Genomic DNA, 22,576 nt, shown 5'->3' with positions numbered 1-22,576 from the left:
CTCTCAAGAACCACATTGGAGGGACTGGCTAGCTTATCACCGCCCAGGCGTATACCGTGCTTATCTCCAAAAGTCTGGCCTACGTGCTGCTGAACTGCATTCCAACGCTGTTGCCTCCACACTGATGCCCCGTGAGCGTTCATCACTGGGACATCTCAGACTTGGTACTGAAATTCCCTTTCTTATTTCTAATAATTGGCTTGTAAAAAAAAACCAAACAAACAAACCAAACCAACAACAACACAGACTGTAAAAATTACATTCTCCATCCTACACCCAAGAGTTAAACATCTGGCTGTGTATTTTCTCGAGAACTGCCCAAAGCACAGCACAACGCCTGATATCCTGTTAGCAAAGCAGAGCGTAGGGGGGTGGGGGGTGGGGGTGGGAGGTAGTATAGGCAATATGTGTGTTTGTTATACAAATAAAGGCAGGTGTTATTTTCCAACATCGTAGTTTTCTATGGACAGGTGCACACCAAGTTAGATGGTAAAGATGATGGGGATAAATGAAAAATTACTGCGAAGATAAACTATCAAAAATGCCTCAGAAAGGGAATCTGAAGGTCAGAGAATCAGTATCCAAGGTTCTGAATTTGAGACTTGACTCCTATCTGATGAGATAGACACTCTCTTTCATTAAAAGCTGAAGGGAAGAACTTGTTTCATGGCTTCTGTTTGCAATTCAGCCTCTGTGCAGGCTGAGGACAGAGGACACAACGTCTCATGGCTTTTATTCCAGTTTTAGTCATCACCTGAAGCCCCCACCTCTTCCTCTCTATGTCCTAGATAGAATCTGGAAGGTAAGTCCAGACACCCAGTTTTACGAGTTGGAAACTAAGGCAGAGGTGGTGAGGAAGCCGGCCCAGGAAGCAGGACTTGGTTCAGTAACAGCTGTTTTACCAAAAGATTCTCTAGTTTACCTACTGTTTTTACAGGTAGAAAGCTGTGGACTGGGCCCAGTGCTAGCAAATCAAACTCTGGGGACTGACAGCCAACATCTCCAAAGGCCAAAAAACCACCACACATGTCAGGCCAACCTTCCCTTCAGGTGTGGGGATGGAGACAGGGCTGGGGGACAGAGTGGCAGTAACCTACTTATACTCAGGCCAGGGTAGCAAAGTAAGTGAACACGTATGGGGCATAGAAGATACCTCCTTTCAAAGGCAAAAGATCCAAAACAATTCAACAAAAAGAAAAAGAAAGAAAAACAAATGGGAGAACACCACGGTACTATTCTCCTGTAAGCAGACAGAGGAAATGAACAGTTGTAAAAAGCAGTCCTAAAAGCAGTCTTATATATTGGTTTCTTTCCCTTTGCTCAGCCACATTTCCTAGAAAGATGGAAAAGACGTCAAACGTGATTTCTACCTATGGGTCCAGAAGATGCAATCAAATGTCAAAGATACCCGGGTCACAGACGTGTAGCCAGGAGCGTGTTTTTCCCTGGACGTGTAGCCAGGAGCGTGTTTTTCCCTAAACACAACCGAACTGCTCCCCCCACGCCCACCCCCCAGCTTTCTGTCCGGTCAGTGCTCTTGGGCCTTGGGTATCCAATTCCTCTCTTATCTGAAGGGATTCTTCAATGGCCCTTACACCCAGGAGCGCTGGGGCCTGCTGCCTCCAGCCACCTCTTGAACACAGTCAAGTGGGCATCAACACCACTAATACAGGAAGCTGCACTGTGTCCAACCAGCAGCTACAGAAAACCAACAATGGGTAACGTCTCCGAAGAGGGAACTGCCTGGATTCCGTTTTCTGAAATAGGACAAACCGGTACTTTAGTTTTTAAATACCTCCTACGGTCACCACTTCTTGATCATTCCACTCATCAGGACCATCTTTTCTCGCCGCACATAACCTTTGCTTAAGGGCTCACCGTGGCTCCCTTTGGAAGCATCTGAACTTTATATATGTCTCTACCATTCTACCTTATTAGGGTGATCCCGTAACTGCTTTTATAATCTAGAAACCGTCTTTGGATAATTATAAACACCTTAACTAATTCAAATCACGTTCGTACTTTTGACCTAGTTATTTCTGTGAATTTATCCCAAGTAAATAAGGTTTTACTGTCATGGTGTCTAAAGTATCAAAGAATTAGACATAATTAACATTTTTAACATTAGGAAGATGGTTCACAAATCCTAGCACATTAATGTGATTCAACATTATTATTACCGTAGAGGCTTTGTCAAAGAGTCGGTAAACTGGGGCACCTTAAGTAAAAGGAGTATTTGAAATACGCCACATAAATAAAATGAAAACTAAAACACGTAAGATGAAAACATGTTTACATGAGAGACAAAATCTGTAAGTAATTTGAAAAGATCTTGTTGGTTTTAACAAATCAATACAAAATACTTGCTAACCAGGAGTTTGAGGAAAATTAATTTTGCCCCGATTCCAAACTAAGATACAGACCTACTTCTCCTTCATTTAGAGTTAACCCAAGTGGAATTTATAAGCTTTCCTAAATTTTACGGGAGTCTACTAAAAGAAATGAAAGTACCCAATGGTTTAAAAGACAAAAATGGTAGCAGCATCAATATCTACTCAATCTCTTTAAAATGGACTTGAGAGGGGCGCCTGGGTGGCTCAGTAGGTTGAGCGTCCGACTTCAGCTCAGGTCATGATCTCACGGTTCGTGAGTTCAAGCCCCACGTCAGGCTCCGTGCTGACGGCTCAGAGCCTGGAGCCTGCTTCAGATTCTGTGCCTCCCTCTCTCTCTGCCCCTCCCCTGTTCATGCTTTGTCTCTGTCTCTCTCAAAAAGAAATAGAAACAATAAAAAAAGTTAAAAAAAATAAATAAAAAGTAAAATGGACTTGAGATTGCAAGGATTCACAAACACACCCCTAAAATGCATAAGCCATAAACTTATCAAAGTACTTCCCAAATTAAAACACTGCAGTGGCATCATAACACCACCCTAATTATCAGTTTAATAACATGGTGAATTTCCTCTGGTCAAGACCAAATGCTGTATGTGTGGACAGTCCATTTTTTAAATTTTAATTCACTGTTGCGGCCAACTTTCTGAAGGGGTAGGAGTCAAGTTTTCTTCCCTTTGGGTTTTCAGAACATAAGCATTTTCAACCATCTTAAAAAGGCTCAGGTCACGAAAGGTAGCTGGGCAAGGACAGCGGGAGGCCAGCCGTGACCCAGAAAGCTAACAAGAAGCGTGAGTGTGTGCTCATGTGTTCTTTCCCATGGTTCCATCCAAGAAAACGCTGAACTGAAGTGAAGGGTATGAATGCATCCATTATCCCACTGAACATCTTAACACCAGTGTAGTTCACTCCCTTGGAGACAATCTGGGCCATCAACTGGGGTGGAGGCCCTTGAGTAACTTGACTAGTTGGCTTCATCTAGGGAGCTTCTCAGGTGTGGTTCAACAGCCACACCCTAAAGACTGATAACCTTTTGTGAATTATTTATCATGTCTGTTTACCCCTTTGGCTTGAACCAAGACAGAGGACCCAGTCGGCCTGGGTGATGTCCTAGTCCTGAAGGAGACACGTGCAGACAGAGCCCGCCTCATTCACGTCAACCGTCTTGATGGTGCCCTCATGCACACGCTCTCACGCTGACCTTCCTGATCTCTTGTGCTCGGAAACAATGACATTTTTCTACATGTAACATGGGTCAATAAAGGTATTTCTTTTATGTCTTGAAGAGAATACGTACATATTAATAAAGGAAAATTGTTCTACGGTCACAAGATAACCATCAAATAAAGTCACTCATGTGACAATCCTGAAAGTTTATGCTCTTGCCTTCAAAGGTTCCATGGTAGTGAATAAGTTATGAGCACACATACCCAGACACAAACACAGGTTTCCAGAGGGAAAACAAATGTGGCATACACACAAGCCGGAGAGGGTGGCAAGAACGTGAAAGAGGGTTTTCCTGGTGTTTTCTAGAGATCAGCCTCATTTCAACCCTACGCCCATTTCAGTGCTGCTTCTTGGCCTAAAGATCCTTGAAACCCCTACCGTGACATTCTGTTCCTGCCCTCTAAGTTGGGAGAACAAGGAGAGCAAGAAGTTTATGGAGGTTCTTACAGCACTATTTTTCTAGAACTCTGCTTCTGGGCTTGGTGAAGACAACAAGGCTGGCCTCCTGGACGGGGGTGAGGCAGGTATGTGCAGCTGGCCTTGGAACTGGGTGGAAGCAGGAATCTGTACAAGAACCAACAAGCCCAGGAGAGAGGTACCCAATCGAGCCTGTGTTGAGTGCTTAGCCATCTGTCTTCACATGGATTATGAAATGCCAGATGTAACCCTCAGTGCCATTCCGAATGACCCAACAGCACGCAGAGGAATTAAGGAAGGCGAAAGAGGGTGTCATTCATTCACGAACGACCAGTCCAAGAGCCAGTTTTAGAGGATGACCCAGGAAAACTCATAAAATTGGAATGTACGTGGTAGCCCCCAAGTGCTCCGTGGGCATAAAACGTTCCAAAACGAAAATAGGAGCGAACCACTGTATTTCACTAGTTTCTTCTGAAGTTTCTAAAACCACGCAAAAGCAGGTTGTAGGTCGTCCAAATCCACCAAAACATCAACACCGCGAGAGCAGGTGCTCGACATACATGTGCTGAGTTCAACGAACACACATTAAGCCCTAATTCTGGTTCTCCTTTCCAGCTGCTGTGGTCACATGAAAGCAGTAACTTACTTTTTGCCTCTGACATTTTTAGTTTTCAAACTTTTTAGACAACGTGTTTAAATCCATTCCAACATATTTCAATTAAACATTCCTCATATGAGATTCAATAAGACATATGTGGGGGGTGGGGGGAAGCCACGAGGTTTTTTTTTCCCTCCCGTTCTGGTCTTTTCAAGAGGAAAACACGCTCGTGCTAGTTTGATAAAATCGGCTGAGTGGTAAAAGCCAGAGCTGGAATCCAGCATACGGCAAAGCTGGTTTAACGAGCACCCGCTTTACAGGAAGGGTGCGAGGACACAGGGCCATGTAGCACAGAGAGAGCTGGTGCTGCCCCAAGTGTCATCTGGGGCATGGAGACAAGTTGATCTCCTTACCACTTCTCTCTCATCCTAGTCACTGCCAACCCCATAATAAAATCACTCTCACCGGGAATGCACCCACTCACCAAACCGTTCTGGGCACAGCGGCTCTCTTGAGTAAGAGAGCTCATTTCCCCATATTTCAAAGCACTAAGGGAGAGGTGGCCACCCGCGAGACTCCTTTTCCACCCCTTCCTTTCCCCTGTCACTATGCTCACTATCACTAGACCACACCATCCCATTCACTTCCTTGGTAAATCTGATCCCTTTTTTTTTTTTTTTTTTTTTTAACTCCAGAGTTTTCCTAAGGCCTGGCATTCCCAGGTATGCATTATCTGGTCTCTCCCCCCACCTCCAGCTTTTGTTCCATTAATGGCCCATCTAGCACTTAACATCTTCAGCCAAGATGCTTGGTCTAAGCATGAATAAATCAACGAGCTCCAGTTCGCTTGTACATCTGTTGATGACTTCCTGTATTTTGTGGGGAAGACCACACTTCAGTGCCTCCCTTTCCTCACCTGGAAATCAGATATTAAGACGCCCTCCTATGACTGGTCTACAGAATCGCCATTAGGGTAGATCAAAAAGTGATAGGAGTTAAGCCTCTAGCGACCTACTTTCCTATATAAAAAAAAAAAAAATAGTAATATATACTTTTTTCCAAAACATATTAGGACACATACGTGTAACTGAGTATTTTCTAGTGAAATGTATTTTGGACTGTAGCAGATGGATCCAACACACTTCTGCCCTAACACTCTGAAATTGCTCTCCCTGCTACTTGGGAGTTCAATTTCCCTAGATTGACCATTCTCACTACTGCCTGTTGTTCAAGACCCAGGATCAAATGTCCCTCCTTCCATGCAGCCTTCCTTGATCACACTGGACAGAAAGCATCCCTCACGCCTCTCATCTCCTACGGCTCCCTGTGCCCCACTGGTCTTTGTTTCACTTGCCAAAGTGTCTGATGTCATGTTGGGCACAGACTGGGGCAGACACGCCACAATTACCATAGCAAGAACGGCCCTTTCTTTTTTTAAATTTTTTTTTCAACGTTTTTTATTTATTTTTGGGACAGAGAGAGACAGAGCATGAACGGGGGAGGGGCAGAGAGAGAGAGAGACACAGAATCGGAAACAGGCTCCAGGCTCCGAGCCATCAGCCCAGAGCCTGACGCGGGGCTCAAACTCACGGACCGCGAGATCGTGACCTGGCTGAAGTCGGACGCTTAACCGACTGCGCCACCCAGGTGCCCCAAGAACGGCCCTTTCTATACGTCCCTTCGTATCTATAAGAGAGAAAACTAGAAACAGACTGAACACCCAACATCAGGGGACAGCTTCGCAAGAACCATGGTGCATCAACACAATGGGGTATTATGTTCCTCATAAAGACGACCGCTAGATGACTTGTGCCCGTTTGTGGAAATGTTCAGATCGTACAATACTTTATAGAAAAAAAAATACACAAACAGAATATGAACCATGCCTCCAATTCTAAAAATGTCTGGATGCACCTTTACAAGGCAATTTGAAGTTAAATAAGTAAACTTGACAAGAAGTAGCATTTTTAGCCTACATTCATAGTATCACATGACATCTTAAATTCTCCCGCGTTAAATATGTCGCCAAAAGAGCCTTACTACATTAGACATCATCAAATACCACTCCCAATGCCTGGGAACCTTCTTCACTCTAATGTAACATTGTTGTTTTAGTCCCAATTCTTGAAAACAGACTTAGAGAAGCTTTACTAGCTGTTCGTACCCGGTGAAACACACCCTTTTTGAAACCAAGTCAAACCATACAGAAAGCCTTACCCTCAAAGCTGACCTCTGTGACCCTGGATTTGTGAAAAGGAGTGGATTTAGTAAATAGGAATGAGAGGTCAAGTCAAGGAGCGCCAACAAGTCAAAGAAACAGGGAGGAGAGCCACAAGAGGGTGGAGGGAAAGTGGTCTCTGTCATTCCACAAGTGCCCATTCTCTGGGCCCCCTCCCCCCGTCCCTGCATGGGGAAAGGAGCACAATCCAGTCTCCTTCCACCAACACGGGGATGTTTCACTGCACTGGGGTCAGGGCACCCAAATGTGCTCAAACAAGGAAATTCTGGGACACCTGGGTGGCTCGGTTGGCTGAGCGTCCAGATCTTGGTTTTGACTCAGATCTTGATCTCGTGGTTTGCGGGTTTGAGCCCCACATTGGGTTCTGTGCTAATAGTGTGGAGACTGCTTCTTGGGCTTCCCTTTCCCCCTCTCTCTGTCCCTCCCCTGCTCACACTGTCTCTGTCTCTCTCAAAATAAATACACTGTGAGTGAGTGAATGAATGAATGAATGAAGGAAGGAAGGAAGGAAGGAAGGAAGGAAAGAAGGAAGGAAGGAAGGAAGGAAGGAAGGAAGGAAGGAAGGAAGGGAGGGAGGGAGGGAGGGAGGGAGGGAGGGGAGGAAGGAAATACTAGTGACAAGAGGTCTCCCATGTCAGAATGCCTCTGACTGAATGAATGAATGAATGAAAGAAGGAAGGAAGGAAAGAAGGAAGGAAGGAAGGAAGGAAGGGGAGGAAGGAAATACTAGTGACAAGAGGTCTCCCATGTCAGAATGCCTCTGACTTCAGGAAAGCTCACTCCAGTGTTTTCTACTTATGCCAATCCCCAACCCCCCAAAATTTTAAGAGTCTGCACATGGCGCATATATCATTATAACCATCTTTCTCCCGCAATTTCTAGTCACTTCCTGAAGTGTGATTTAAGAGACAAGGTGGTAACAAAATAACTTCCCATCAGCAACAAAAGAGACCAGGACCTTACTGCTTCTTACCATCACAGCCTTTTCTTCAGTGGTTAGAATAACAGAGTAACAAAACATCAGTTGTGAGTGGCCCTGTTACCCACTTCAGAGGCATGCACGTTAAATAGAGAAGGCTGACAGTTTTCTGTCACGTCGTCTAAGCCATCACTCACACGAAAGCCACATGGTTACTTTATACTCAAACCCAATAGCCAAATAGTGTCTTTTAGTGCTCAAGTTATCTGTGATTGCTGTGTTAATAATTTCCACCGTGTCTCTTTTTAGCCTAAGAAGGGAACTTTCAGACTACAGAAGCTGGATAGCTCCTTGAAGCCCCAAATCATCCATTCGTTACCCAGCAAAACCCTAATGCATCTTAAGCCCAACACCTATGACCCCAACTTTTCCTGAACTTGTAAAGCAGGTTTTTAATTACCTGCTGGATGAAAATCCACCCTCCTCCTTTCTCAGGACTTCCTTCTTCCAAGGATGATCTCATCACGAGCCCAGTATAATCACAAGCTCACATCTTAGAGATGTAGGAAGGGTAGATACAAGGGAGGTTCAAGTTAGGGCTTTTTATTTCTTCCAGCTAAGATCCCACTTGCACTATCTTCCAGGCTTCCTGAATCCAAATTCCACACACTGTTGCCGGGTGCGGGTGAAGTGGGAGCACCGGCACGAAAGGTCAAGGCAGCTTCCAGTGACTCATCCCCAAGGTCTATACACTGTGAAGTTTAGTGTTTAAGTGCTTATCTTTTCTGCTGTTAAATATACTCCACCAGCCCAAAGCCTCAAGCTTCTACTCACAGTAAAGCAAGAAAGCCTAAGAGAGAAGTTGTATTCAGCTTCAAGAAAAGGCATGATGGCACCATCTGGGAGCAATTTCCTCTCCTCCTATCTTGAATTTTATTTCCAGAAACCAAAGGTGTGACAATAGCTGAGCCCCCAAAAAACTAACCTTAAAAGTCATTTTTTTCAAAATCATCTGAAGTGTTTTTCAAAATTTAAAGAGACTTTGAGGGGCACGTGGGTAGCTCAGTCTGATGAGCGTCGGACTTGGGCTCACGTCATGATCTCATACTTTGTGGGTTCAAGCCCTGCATCAGGCTCTGTGCTGACAGCTCAGAGCCTGGAGCCTGCTTCGGATTCTGTGTCTCCCTCTCTCTGTGCCCCTCCCCTGCTCGCTCGCACGTGCTGGCTCTCTCTCTCTCAGAAATAAACAAACATTAAAAAAATTAAGAACGCTTTGAGCAAATGGCAACCCTGAAGGCATTCTCCTCTTTAGCGACATGAGGACAGTCACAGAATGCTGTGTGGGATGAGCAGTGACCTGAGACAATAATCCAAGCCGTTCTCGGGTCTACTCACTATGTAATCCTGGATGAGTCATTTCACGTTTCAAGCACTGGGTTCTGTTTCTGAAATATCGGGAGGTTTCTATTAAGAGCAAATGAGATGCTATTTGAAAACTATCCCCCACACTGCCTGGCACACAGTGCCGGTTCAATAAATGGTTATGAATGACTGACATCACTATTAATATTCCCATGTCTCCAGGGAAGAGAGGGAATCAAGAACCAGAGAACATGTTTCGTGCTTTGAATGTTAGCTCTGTTACCCTAGGCACTAGAGCATCTATGAATTGGTACCTGTAAGTCAAGACCCTATAGGAGAAAGCTTTTTGCGAAACTCAAAGGGCCAGTGACATGCTGCTCACCTCAACCATGACTTAATGAATAAAAAAAAGAAAGAAAGAAAAATTAAGCATAATAAAGTGGAATTTTTAAAAGAGAAAGTTTAGTCCACTTTTTATTTTAATTAATAGTAGGGCACAGAAAAATTATTAATATGGTAGGTAAAATATTCCTGTTCTAGAATGAGGGAAAGGTAAAGACAATTAATGCAGCAACTATAAAGAGTAAAGAAATACCACATGTGAATGTGGCGTCTCTCCACACAACTAGGGCTACAGTTACAATCTTACGCTCCTAACCTTTCAACTGGATGCAAAACAAGGGCGCCTGGGTGGCTCGGTCCGTTAAGCATCCGACTTCTGCTCAGGTCATGATCTCACAGTTTGTGAGTTCGAGGCCCATGTCGGGCTCTGTGCTGACAGCTCGAAGCCTGGAGCCTCCGCTTCTAATTCTATGTCTCCTTCTCTCTGCCCCTCCCCCGCTTGTGCGCTCGCTCTCTCTCTCTCTCTCTCTCAAAAATAAACATTAAAAAATATTTTTAATAAACAAACAAACAAACAAACTGGATGCAAGGCACATGAGCTATTCTTAGCAAAATGTTCTGGCTGAAGAATGTAATGATTAGTTATCAAAACTACTTGAAGCTCTTCAAGATATCTTATTGCTGCAAAGATAATCTGCACATTTAGAGATCAGAGTCAGCCAGGCATATTTGCAAAACATTACCACACTGGGCTTTAACTGTCCAGCTGGGGTTTGTACCAAATCGCACCTAACCCCACTCCCAAATTCAAGGGTATCAGGGGTGAGAAGAATACGGAAATTTCTTACAAAAGGTCCAAGTCGAAAGGCAAAAGCCCTTGAAAAAGAATGACCTTCTTAAATTCTGATATACAGCCACTCTTCTTCCATCTCTATTTCGAAAGAGGAACATACATACAAGAAACAGGTGGTAAGACCCAAGAATGAGCTTTGAACTAGAGCAAAATGCTCAGGCAGATCCTTATCGCTGGAGATGAATACACTTTGTAACTATTATAATCCCACCAATCACCTGTGGAATGTGCTTTGACTTCATGCTTTGTTTTCACAGACACTGCTGGCCACAAGAGCTGGGATGTGGTCACAGAAATATGAAAAATTACAGAGGAAAACAGGAGTCACTCTGGAATCTCATCTAGGCGAGCTCTATTTTGAAAGAATTAAAAGCAGCCGAGAAAGTATACTGGCTCTCCAAGGAAAAGAGGCCCTCAAAGCTCGTGAGTAATAAAGATATTTTACCAATGGCTTCTGACTATAAGATTTCATAAATAACATTATAAGGACATAACTAACTTATCAAAAGTCTTGAGCCACATAATGTGTATGCAAAAATAACTTATTATAGGACAATCAATCTGTACTTAGACATTGAGGAAAACACTCATTAATAAGAATACATTAAGTAGCATTTACTCTCTATAATTAACAGAAGGACCAAAAGTTATTCATATTAACCTTAAAATATGGCATGGGCTAAAAGTGAGAGTCCAAAATCCTTGAGAGATTATTTGAGGAATGTTAGGACACTAACACCGGCCTTTCAATGTTAGAATGTTTTTCCACAAAAAAAGTTAACCTGTTCCATCTACAGGCAAAATCCCTACTTGTCTACAGGTCTCTATGTGCAGTGATTTTAATGACCCACCATTAAATGATCTGGTCAAAATGATTTGACACCGAAATGACTAACTGCCCAGCCGAGTCAAGATCAGGTTTCAGGGCTGCCACAACCACAACTGTGCTCACGAGGGAAGAGCTCATTTTAAAACAGATGAAAGAGGGGTGCCTGGGTGGCTGAGTCAGTTAAGGTCCCACTCAGGATCTACGATGGATGCTAAAGTCAGTGACAGGAAGCTTGAGGAGAAGCAAGGCCTTTGCACAGTCTCAAAGGAGCTGACCCCCAAGGTATTTATTACTTACAAAAAGACTAATTTACCAATTACAAGAGCAGCTTTAGAAGGGAGAAACCCAGGAGACACCTGAACCAAGTGGTCAAGGTTATCATCACCACCAATAAGGAAAAGGGACATCAAGTAACCACTCACTGGAAAGGAAGCATCATCACTTGTGTGGTCTTCTTCCCAAAACGCATAGCCTCACAAGCAAATATTAGAAAACATCAGAAAACCCCCAAATTTAGGAAATTTCGTTCAACAAAATAACTGACCGGGGGCTCTTGGGTGGCTCAGTCAGTCAAGCGTCTGACTTCGGCTCAGGTCATGATGTCATGGTTCGTGAGTTCGAGCCCTGTGTCGGGCTCTGTGGCTGACAGCTTTGAGACTGGAACCTGCTTTGGATTCTGTGTCTCCCTCTCTCTCTCTCTCTCTCTCTCTCTGCCTCTCCCCTGCTTGCTCTCTGTTTCTCTCTCCTTCCAAAATAAACATTAAAATAATAATAATAATGACCAGTACTATTCAAAAATACCAAGATCATGAAAAACAGGGTAAGACTGGCGAACTGTAGAAATCTAAGGAGGCAGAACAACTAAATCCAGTGTGGATCCTGGACTGAATCCTAGAAAAGAAACAGGATAGGAGTAGAAAACTGGGTGGGAAGCTGACAAAGCCTATAGCATAGCTACAAGTAGGGTAACAACTTAGAAGTCCTGATTGTCATCATACATTCTAGTCATGCATTCAAAGAAGCTGGCTTGAAGGGCACACGTGAACTCTGTACTAACTTTGCAACTTTTCTCCAAGTCTAAAATTATTTCAAAATAAAACCTTTTTGAAAAACAGATGGAAAAGGAAAGCAACTGAGGTTACTCTTATTCCTCACTTCCATTTGACTTCCTTTGTCTAAAAAAATTTTTAATGTTTATTTTATTTTTGAGAGAGAGAGAGAGAGAGAGAGAGCACGAGTAGGGGAGGGGCAGAGAGAGAGAGGGAGACACAGAACCCGAAGCAGGCTCCGGGCTCTGAGCTGTCAGCACAGAGCCCGACGTGGGGCTCGAACCCTCAAACCGCGAGATCACGACCTGAGCCAAGTCAGAGGCTGAACCGACTGGACCACCCAGGTGCCCCTATTTGACTTCTTTTTCTTTGGGGCTTTTACAGAAGCATCTTCCTCTGCTTTTCTTAGTCAACCACAGCAAAGCACAGGAAGGTGTAAGACGGGAGACTCAGACACCGAAGAACAGGCGACCCTATCCCAAAATGGGTATGGTCTGCCTTCTGGGGTTTAGCTAAACTTTCCAGTTAGACTTGAACAAAACAAAGTCTCTACCTTCAGAACATGTGAGCAAATTCTCAAGCTGGTCTTTCTTGGACAGTGCCAGAAAAGAGAACATTGGGTGTTCATAGTATCTGTCACCAAGCAAAAGATCTTTTGGAGTGATAGCCAGCAATTGGGGGGAGGGGTGTGGATAATGAAAGATAGATTAGGAGGGGGGTGAGGTGTACAGCAGGCAGGAGAGAGAAAAGCCCAGAAGGCACCTATGTGCTACCAGTTGCTTTCTTCCCTAACAACATTAAGCTGGGCTAACAACGCATTTAAAAACACCTTGTTTACATAGCTCATACCCAAAAGGATTTTATTATTTACATTTTATTTAGATGATAGGTTACCAGGTAGCGCTAGAAAGAAGAACGGTTAGAGGCACCCTCATTTTTACGTTTTTCTCCAAGCATTTACTCACTGTGATGTTCTCAGATAAGAGTAGGTAGCATCTATGCCCATAATAAACACTATAAAAACAAAATCTCTCCCTGTCCACCAAAAGATACCATGTGCCTGTTTTTTGCTTCACCAATTCTACTTATGGGAAACTACCTTTAAGACACACTCACATAAGTATGTATGGATACAGGCACAAGACTTAATTGCTACATTGTTTATAATAGAAAACATCACACCATCTGCTAACATCACACCATCTGCTGACGTCACACTCACATCGCACCAAATGTTCATTAAAAGAACCTTCTTGGGGTACCTGGGTGGCTCAGCAGGTTAAACGTCTGACTTTGGCTCAGGTCATGATCTCACGGTTTGTGGGTTAGAGCCCCACTTCAGGCTCTGCGCTGACAGCTCGGAGCCTGGAACCTGCTTCCGATTCTCTATCTCCCTCTCTCTCTCTGCCCCTCCCCTGCTCGTGCTATGTCTCTCTCAAAAATGAACAAACATTAAAAAAAATTACAAGAACACTCTTAAAGTACAGAACATCTGTACAACAGGATACTCTGCGGCATTTGAAAGGAAAAATGTAAATCTAGATGTAGTGACGTAGAAAGATATTCATCATCTATATGTAAGTTCAAATGGAGGCAAAGTATATTATGAGTCTACTCAAAGGAACGAAGTTTATTTGCATGTATATGTACAGAAAATATATGGAAGGATGTCCATCAAACTAAACAGGAATATATTGGGGGATACTGGGGTTCTTACTTCATTTTTAAAAGAACCAGAGAGATTTTTTTTATCATTTTTTTATTTAAAACCTTTTTTAAAAATTTGTTTAATGTTTATTTATTTCTGAGACAGAGAGAGACAGAGCATGAACGGGGGAGGGGCAGAGAGAGAGGGAGACACAGAATCTGAAGCAGGCTCCAGGCTCTGAGCCGTCAGCCCAGAGCCCGACGCGGGGCTCGAACTCACGGACCGCGAGATCGTGACCTGAGCTGAAGTCGGACGCTTAACCGACTGAGCCACCCAGGCGCCCCCAGAAGAGATTTTTTTTTAATGTTAAATATTTTCTAAATAAAAATAACATATAGGCAGCTGTGTTTCTATATACCAGGAAGAGACAATCTGAAAAGGAAATCAAAGAGACAATTTCATTTGCAGCTGCACCCAAAGAATAAAATACCTAAGAATAAATTTAATGGAGGCAAAACACTTGTACCCTGAAACTATATACCAATGCTGAAATAAGTTAGGACAGATATAACTAAATGGCAAGACATCATGTGTTCACGAATTGGAAAACTTAATATTGTCAAGATGACAATACTATGAAAAACCATCTACAGATTCTGTGCAATCTCTATCAAAATTCCAAAAGCCTATTTCTTCTTCTTCTTCTTCTTCTTCTTTTTTTTTTTTGCAGAAATAGAAAAGTTGATCTTTAAGTTCATATGGAACTACAAGGGGCCCTGACTATTCAAAGCGATGTTGAAAAAGAAAAAAGTTGGAAGATTCACATTTTCCAATTTCAAAACTTACTACAAGCTACAGTAACCATAACAGTATAAATGGACACAAGGATAGACACACAGACCAATGGAAAAAACCCTAAGGGGTCCAAAAATAAACCCGACGTGACCAATTCATTTTTTTTTTAAGTGTGAAAAGGCCACTCAATTGGGGATAGAGAATCCTTTCAATAAATGGAACTACTAGATACCCACATACAAGAGAATCAAGTTGGACCCTGACCTCTCACCTTATGAAAATTAAATCAAAATGGATTAATAGACTGAATTTAGAGAGAAAAACATAAAATTCGTAGACGAAAATACAGGGATCAGGAAGTCAGCATAAGCAACCGAAGAAAAAATAAATAACTTGAACTTCATCAAAATATAAAACTTGTGTGTGTCCAAAGGACATCACCAAGAGGGTGCAAAGAAAAGAACAGAAGAAAATGCCTGCAAATCGTGCATCCGAGAAGGGTCTAGCATCCAGGATATACAAAGAACTCTTACAACTCAACAACAAAAAGACAACCCCATTTATTTTAAAGACAGACCAAATTAAAAATGGGCCAAGGATCCCACTGGGGGATGGGAAGGAAAAATGGACATTTTTCCAAAGAAGATACACAAATGGTAAGTACACGAAAAGATGACCAATGTCATTTGTCATTGGGGACAGGTAAATCACAACCACAATGAAGTGCTACTTCCTAATCACAAGGATGGCTAAAGACAAAGAAGGAGAAACAGCACGTGTTGGTAAGGCAGTGAAACAACTTAAAGTTATGCACTGTTGGTGGGAATGTAAATGGTTCAGTTCCTGGGGAAAAACAGTTTGACGGTTTCCCAAAAAAGTCAAAAAGCATTTGCCTATGACCCAGCAATTCCACCAAAGGACTGAAAATGGGGACCCAAATGCTTATATACCCGTGTTCACAGCAACATTATTCACAGGCATCAAAAGGTGGAAAAAACTCAAATGTCCACCAGGTGAATGAATTGAAAAAAATTGTGGCACGTCCATAGAAGAGAATACTATTCAGCCACACGGTACAGCACGGATGAGCCTTGAAAACATGCTATGTGAGAGAAGCCAGACACAAAAGGTCACATATTCTAGGATTCCATTTATAGGACATATCCAGAATGCGTCAACTCAAAGACAAAGCAGATGAATGCTTGCCAGAGGCTGAGGGAGGCAAGTTAATGGGTACAGGGTTTCTTCTTGGGGCAATAAAATGTTTTGAAACTCGAGAGGACAGCGATGCAACACTGTGAATGTACTAAAATGCCACTGAACTGCCCGTTTTTATTCTTTATTTTCATTTTTTAAAGTTTATTTGAGAGAGAGGGAGAGCGCAAGAGAAGGGGAGGAGCAAAGAGAGAGGAAGAGACAGAATTCCAAGGAGGCTCCGAGCTGTCAGCACACAGCCTGATGCGGGGCTCAAACTCACGAACCGTGAAGATCACGACCTGAGCAGAAACCAAGAGTAGGATGCTCAACCGACTGAGCCACCCAGGTGCCCCTGTTCATTTTTAAATGATTCACTTCTCTGTGATGAGCATTTGGAGTCATTAAAAACAAATAGAGTTGAAAAGAAATAGTACACAGCTAAGACCCAAACACTAATTCCCCAGTGAGTTACCTTTCCCTGGAAGAATGAGCGGCACCAGGGCAGATGGGCGTTTTCTGCATGCAGACACCCACCCCTGCCACACTCTGGATGGATAAAGGACTGTTGCCGGGGCAACGACACATACAAACCAGCGGCTGTTAACGAGCACCGGCCCTGGGGTGGCAAAATGACCCAGTGACTGACAATTAGCTCCCCCCCACCCCCAAGAGCCGAGAGGTCAGATACGGACATCCAAAGAGGTCCCACTCCCTCCTCTATTTACAGGGACAGGAAATGAACTTGGTGCTTCACCATCCACACACAGGACCCTGGGCAGGGACTTGGAAGAGATGTAGTGAGCTGCGAGAAAAGCCGCGTGTTACCCTTTTACCGAGGTCTAGAAATGAACACTCCCCCGTTCCCTCCGTACAAATCTTCCTGGGAGTCCTCTATCAGGAGGCCCACCCTCAACGGAAACGGGATGGATGGCTCCAATGCTTTTTTAGGGGGTGATGCGGGGTGGGGGGAGGGTGGGGGGAGGGATGGGACAGGGGTGCTCCCGGGAAGGCAAGAAGTCTCCCCTTCTGAGCCCTCTCCCGGCAAGATGAATTCACACCAGAAAAAGCGCTGGCCCTTCAGCCCCTCATTTTCTGGGTCAGAGAAATTAACTCTGAGTCAAATTACTCTTTCTCTCACCAGGGACCGAGGACTGCATTTTAATTTAAGCTATTTTCTTTGGCCATTTCAGTGGGGTTATTAGGAAACAAGAGAACTTCGGATCAAAAAGCAGCTTTCAAAACTCCTTAAAGTCAAAATGTTTCAAGAATAAGAAAGAAGGACAACTTCAACTCATGTACCTTTACTTGTCCAGTCTCTTGATTAGAATAAAGAGGTTACCAGCAACAAAAAGTGGCTAAATCAAGAGTTTCTTTTATATGTTGGAGGATGCTGGGATAAAGGCACAGGGGGTCTCAACTCTCCATGCTTTTTTTATTTATTTGTAATGTTTATTTATTTTAGAGAGAGAGAGAGAGAGAGAGAGACAGAGTATGAGCAGGGTAGAGGCAGAGAGAGAGGGAAACACAGAATCCGAAGCAGGCTCCAGGCTCTGAGCTGTCAGCACAGAGCCCGACCCGGGCCTGGAACCCACAAACCGTGAGATCCTGACCTGAGCCAAAGTCGAACGCTTAACCAACTGAGCCACCCAGGTGCCCTTCCATATTTTTATGTTCAATTGTCCACGTTCTTGCTCAGTTTAAATGTCATGATTAAATATTACTAATGCTATTTTTTAATGTTTATTTATTTTTGAGAGACAGAGTATGAGTGGGGGAGGGGCAGAGAGAAGGAGACACAGGATCTGAAGCAGGCTCCAGGCTCCGAGCTGTCAGCACAGAGACCTACACAGGGTTAGAACCCACAAACTGCGAGATCTTGACCTGAACCAAAGTCAAACGCTTAACCGACTGAGCCACCCAGGTGCCCCTACTAATGCTATTTTAAACACTCTAGACACTCATGGATGAAACCCCATTCGATATTTTTAAAAATCCAAAAATATCTACCCTTGTGGATCTGAGTTTAAAGGATAAAAAAAGAAAAAGGCTCGTGAATTCTCTACTGCATTTCACTGGATCTTAAGACATTTCATAAAATATAAACAAGCTCGAGCTTATTAGCAATGAGAGATTTTTACAGTGTTTCTGCTTCACCTCAATCCTTGGCCGAGTGGTTTCCATCACTTCCTCGAGAGCTCCTAAAATGAGAACTCCACGTTAAGGTTTAGATTTAGAGACTTACAAAGTCAAAAAGAAATCATAACTCCTGCACTTTTAATCATCTACCCTCCTGGTCGATGATTTACCCCATACTTCCCACCAGGAAATGAAGAAAGTTTTGAGGAACGAGTTATTCCCAATGTAAATCTCCAGTCAGCCTCTGTCAATCATGTTGGCCTTTCCCCCAGTTAGCCTCTCTCCACCTCCTGCCTGAAAACTACACTACTATTTAATTGCTTTGTGACTTCACATTTTATTAAGAGGCAGAAAAACATAAAGAGTGAAAACAAGGAGATAAGCCCATGGCCGTAAATTGTCCCCTTATGCAATGAAACTTGCCTTTCTGGTGCAGTAAGGTGGGCACTGTGCAAAACCCTGGCAGGGGCCATTCTGCACAAGCCCGGCGTCCCCATCACTTACAGAAACCCCTCCGGCTCTCTGGGGGGGGTGCAGTGCCATAGATCAGAGGCCGGGGTGGTCAGCGGCTCACTTCGGCCTGCCCGTGTGAAGGGCAGAGGCCTGTGACTCACTGTGCTCTCTGCCCCAGGCCACCCTACACTGATTTCTATTCTCACGACAAAAAAAAAAAAAAAAAAAAAAAAAAAAAAGGCAGAAGAGAACGACAGAATGGTGAAAAAATTTAGAACCCGACAGCACCCCAATCTGTGAGCCCCTTTCCCCAGAAAGCAACCTGTGTGTTCTATCAGCCAGTGAAAACGTTTCTGTTTAATGTTCACTCCCACGGACGGAGAAGAATTTCTCCTTTCCCGCCCGCCCCACTGGCTTCTAAGTCCCTGTTTCTTCCTTTGCAGTGAGAACGAAGTCATTATCAGATGACACCACATTCCTGAGGGTGCCCGGACCCCTGCCCTCTGGAAGATTACATCCAGTGACTCACACAAACTAATAAGCAGGACCTGGTGTTTAAAGCCCTGGGAAAAGATCAATTAGTAATTTCTCTAACGTGCTGCGAGCTAGAAAACAAAGGCTTCAAGTGTTTTTGAAGCCCACTGATGTGCATAAGAAAGTGCGTTCATGACATTGTTCAGAAAAAGTATGCAAATTATTTGTGGGGGATGGGGGAGAGACAAAGAGAGAGAGACAGAGAGAGAGAGACAGAGAGAGAGAATGTGTCAAGATCAAACACTAATGAAGAATAAAAAAGCCTGGGAGCGCCTGGGTGGCTCAGCTAGTTAAGCATCCAACTTGGGCTCAGGTCATCATCTCGCAGTTTGTGAATTCAAGTCCCACGTCAGGCTCTGTGCTGACAGCTCAGAGCCTGGAGTCTGCTTCAGATTCTGTGTCTCCCTCTCTCTGCCCCTCCCCCGCTTGCACTCTGTCTCTCTCTCTTAAAAATAAACTTCCAAAAAAATTTTTAAAAAATAGCTGTGTACTGATAGTCTTAAGGGGGAAAAGGGGATAAGGAGATGGAGAATGCCCAAGGGGATGACAATACCTGGACAGGACAGCACTCTCTCAGGTGCAGGGTGCGCTGAAAACTGGTGAATGACAATGACAGTGAACCAATGATGTGCACTTCTGCGCATGGGGTCGACTTCCAAGAACTTTGCATAAATTCACCCGTGTACTCCTCCCAAGGACTCTGAGATTAGTAAGGACTATTATGATGAAGATTGTAGCATTACAGGTGAGGAAGAGGTGACTGTGTCCAAGGACACAGAGGTGGTGAATGGAGAAGCCGGGTGACCCCAAGCAGCCAGGTCCGGGGCTCTCTCTCGGGAACTGCCTCTCTGAACCAGATGGAGTCAGGTCCAAGAGATGTGTGTGAGCACACGTGTATGTGCGTGTCTGCCTGTGTGTGTGCGTATGTTCAACAAGCACAAGCACATGGTCGTAGCAAAGGGGCAGCGCCTACAGAATTCTGGGGGCAGGAAAGAGCTCAGCAGGCTCCACGAATTGACGGGAGGCCAGGGATGCTGGAACACAGGGTTCCACAGACAGTGACAGAGGTGAGGCTGGACAGCAGGCAGAGACACATCGCATGGAGCCTTGAGGCCTTTGTAAGCAGACGGCCGTGGCCCCCAGGGCAGGGGAGCGCCAAGAGGCGACACTCAGAACAGGTCATTCTGCTACAAGAAGGGGGAATAATTAAAGGCATTCCTGCCTCCTAGTGAATCTATATGGAAACCACAGGGAAAAGATCTCACTACCTAAATTAAATATTGACTTACTTTTAAAACCGCCAGACAGAGGGCGCCTGGATTGCTCACTCGGTGAAGCGTCTGACTCTCAATTTCAGCTCAAGTCTCGATCTCGCAGTTTGTGGGATTGGGCCCTGTGTTCGGTTCTGCATAGACAGGGTGGAGCCTGCTTGGGATTCTCTCTCTCTGCCCTTCCCCTGTGCACTCGCCTCACAAAATAAATAAATAAACATTAAAAAAAAAAACACCATAAAAGTCAAAGGCAAAGGACATAAAAGCTAACAATACTTTTATAATAAAAGAAATTTTACAATAAAAACACTCCTGCAGGGGTCCCTGGGTGGCTCAGTTGGTTAAGCATCTGACTTTGGCTCAGGTCATGATCTCACAGCTTATGGATATGAGCCCCGTGTCGGGCTCTGTGCTGACAGCTCAGAGCCTGGACCCTGTTTTGGATTCTGTGTCTCCCTCTTTCTCTGCCCCTCCCTCCCTCCCTCCCTCTCAGTCTCTCTCAAAATAAATAAACATAATAAAAAAATTTTTTTAAACACTCATGCAAATCAGTAACAAAAAAGCAAACGTCCCTTTGGAGATACGGGCAAAGGACATGAACAGAGAATTCACATTAGAAGAAATATAACTGATTCATAAATATATGACCAACGTTCACTTGTCCAGAAAACTGGATAAAGTTTTTTTTTTTTTTTTCTAATTCTGTACTCTAATGTTAAGAAGAGTATGGGAAAGACATCTCTTGCTACTGTCAGTGAAATTTGTAAACTGGTTCAGATCTTTCAGGTAATATACATCAAAAATCTCTTTTCTGAACTTACATTAAATATTAAAAAAATTTTTTTTTTAATGTTTACTTTTGAGAGAGTGAGAGAGAGCACGAGCAGGGGAGGGGCAGAGACAGAGGGAGACACCGAATCCAAAGCAGGCTCCAGGCTCTGAGCTGTCAGCACAGAGCCCGACCTGGGGTTGGAACCCACAGACTATGAGATCATGACCTGAGCCGAAGTCAGAAGCTCAACCAACTGAGCCACCCAGGTGCCCCTTGTATTAAATATTATTAAGAGCAGCCTCAGAACTAGTTAGGAGGGTATGCATTGACATGTATGTCCAGAGGAAATTTCATTAAGCACATTCCTAAGCCAGAATCTTCAGCAACTTTAACTAATTATGTTGACAAAGACACCACCAAAAAAGAAAATTGCAGACCGGTATCTCTGATGAACACACATGCAAAAATCTTCAAAACATTAGCAAACTGAATTCACCAATACATCAAAAGGATGTTTTACCATGATCAATGAGGATTTAGTCTGAGGATTCCAGGTTGGTTCAATATTCACAATCCCATCAATGTGATACATCATCATATTAACAAGAAGAAGAATAAAAACCCTCTGATGATGTCAACAGGTACAGAAAAAAGAATGTGACAAATTAACAACATCCATTCATGATCAAAACACTCAACAAAGTGGGTTTAGAGGGAACATGTCTCAACATAATAAAGGCCATATATCAAAACCCCACAGCTAATATCATATTCAATGGTGAAACACTGAGGGCAGGCTCTTCCTCTGAGATTATGTACAAGACAAGAATGTCCACTCTCACCACTTTTATTCAACGGAGTACTGGAATTCCTAGCCACAGCAATCAGACAAGAAATACAAGGCATCCAAGTTGGTAAGGAAGAAGTAAAACTGTCACTATTTGCAGATGACATGACACTCTATGTAGAAAACCTGAAAGACTCCACCAAAAAAACTATTAAAATAAATCCAATCAGTAAAGTTGTAGAATATGAAATCAATACACAGAAATCTGGTGCATTTCTATAAACTAATAATGAAGCAGCAGAAAGAGAAATTAAGGAAACAATCCCATTTATAACTGTACTGAAAAGAATGAAATACCTAAGAATAAATCTAACCGAGGAGGTGAAAGTCCTGTAATGTGAAAATGGTAAGATACTGAATCAAAGAAACTGAACACAACACAAATGGAAAGACGAGAAGAATATCATTAAAATGTCCATACTACCCAAAGCAGTCTACAGACTCCATGCAATTCCTATCAAAACATGAACTGCATTTTTCATAGAACTCAAACAATCCCAAAATTTGTACAGAACCACAAAAGACCTTGCATAGCTGAAGCAATCTTGAAGAAGAAGAACACAACTGGAGGTATCACAATCCCACATTTCAAGATACGCTACCAAGCTGTAATAATCCAAACAGTATTGGAATGGTAGAAAAACAGACACATAGATCAATGAAATAGGACTGAGAGCCCAGAAATAAATCCACGTCTA

The 22,576-nt window shown here is 43.5% G+C and overlaps 1 protein-coding gene and 1 long non-coding RNA gene across 4 annotated transcripts in view; one reads left to right on the top strand and one right to left on the bottom strand.

Annotated features, from left to right (window-relative positions):
* KANK1 (KN motif and ankyrin repeat domains 1) overlaps window positions 1–22,576 on the bottom strand; it is a 200,474-nt gene that overhangs the window by 107,889 nt on the left and 70,009 nt on the right. The window lies entirely within an intron of this gene.
* Window positions 9,994–17,425, top strand: LOC113594241 (uncharacterized). The gene is made up of 4 exons (XR_008291273.1): window positions 9,994–10,463; window positions 10,605–10,770; window positions 16,593–16,659; window positions 17,056–17,425. It is a non-coding gene; the product is annotated as an uncharacterized LOC113594241 (long non-coding RNA).

The sequence above is a fragment of the Acinonyx jubatus genome, chromosome D4 (genome assembly GCF_027475565.1).
Source record: "Acinonyx jubatus isolate Ajub_Pintada_27869175 chromosome D4, VMU_Ajub_asm_v1.0, whole genome shotgun sequence".
NCBI lineage: Eukaryota > Metazoa > Chordata > Mammalia > Carnivora > Felidae > Acinonyx > Acinonyx jubatus.
This window is presented reverse-complemented; position numbering and strand designations above follow the sequence as displayed.